Source organism: Penaeus monodon, chromosome 28 (assembly GCF_015228065.2).
Source record: "Penaeus monodon isolate SGIC_2016 chromosome 28, NSTDA_Pmon_1, whole genome shotgun sequence".
Classification (NCBI taxonomy): Eukaryota; Metazoa; Arthropoda; class Malacostraca; order Decapoda; family Penaeidae; genus Penaeus; species Penaeus monodon.
This window is the reverse complement of record NC_051413.1, coordinates 1,987,351-1,988,413: the sequence shown is the minus strand read 5'-3', so window position 1 is coordinate 1,988,413 and position 1,063 is coordinate 1,987,351. Positions and strand designations below refer to the sequence as shown.

Sequence of the window (1,063 nt, the reverse complement as noted above, 5' to 3'; positions counted from 1 at the left end):
GACAATGTAATCACGCGGGAAAAAAAAAAATTAACGGACACGTAACCAGGAAAATGTCCAGGAAATCGAACTGGAGAAGATGGAATTTCGAAAAAAAAAGGATAAAGGAATTGACTCAAGATATAAAAACAGGAAAAACCCATACGAGTTACAAAGATAATCCACTTACTGCCAGGATAAAAGTATAAAAATATTACCCAACCCTCATATTTACCCATTCACCAGCGCCGGAAGTGCTGATCATGGCACTCTTATGCAACGTCTTTGTACCGCCTCCCCTCCTCCTCTGGTCTCTACACCCCCCCCCACTTCCTCCCACCCCCCTCTCCTCTACCCCCAACCCCCCCTTTTCCACCTCCCACTTCTCCTTCACCCCCTCCCCTCATCCTCCACCCCTCCCTCCATTCCCTCCCTCTTCCCTTCCCCTCCCCTACTACATCTACCCCTTCCTCCTCCCCACACCTCCTACCCCTATCCCCCTCCCCCCTCCCCTCGTCCCAACAAGGTCACTGACCCAATGACCTAATGACCCTCAGGAGATCGCAGTTAAACATAATTAATCACACACACACGTTGGGTACGCGGGCACAAGGTCTCCCATACAGACCTTGCGCGGGTAGGCATCTCGTATGAATGGATGGAGAGCCGGGGTTATGTAATTTATTGGCAGTTTATGCAATACGTAGATCTGCACGAATGTATTTCATACGTGTATGTCTTTTTTTTTTGTATGGATAGACTACATTATGTAGGACATGCTATGAATATAACCTAAAAGAAATAGGAGGGAAAAATATTCATCATTACGTGCCATGAATATTAGCTAAAAGAATTAGGGGGAAAAAATATACATCATTACGTTTTCTATGCATTACGTTTTCTATAACCTAAAAAGGGGATACGATAATGGGCAGAAAAAGGGACATTCTTTCTCGACAAAACACTAACCTGAAAAATAATAAAAGATCTAAAAAACACCGCAATGGAAATAATCTCATCACATAAAGAAGCATGAAAACGACTTGAAATTACGACCTACCAGCGAACCCAGTCCATAATGTTG

At 43.9% G+C, this 1,063-nt stretch overlaps 1 protein-coding gene across 1 annotated transcript in view; it reads right to left on the bottom strand.

The window, feature by feature from the left end:
* LOC119590897 (rho GTPase-activating protein conundrum-like) overlaps positions 1-1,063 on the bottom strand; it is a 57,568-nt gene that overhangs the window by 4,841 nt on the left and 51,664 nt on the right. The gene's annotated exons all lie outside the window — the stretch shown is intronic.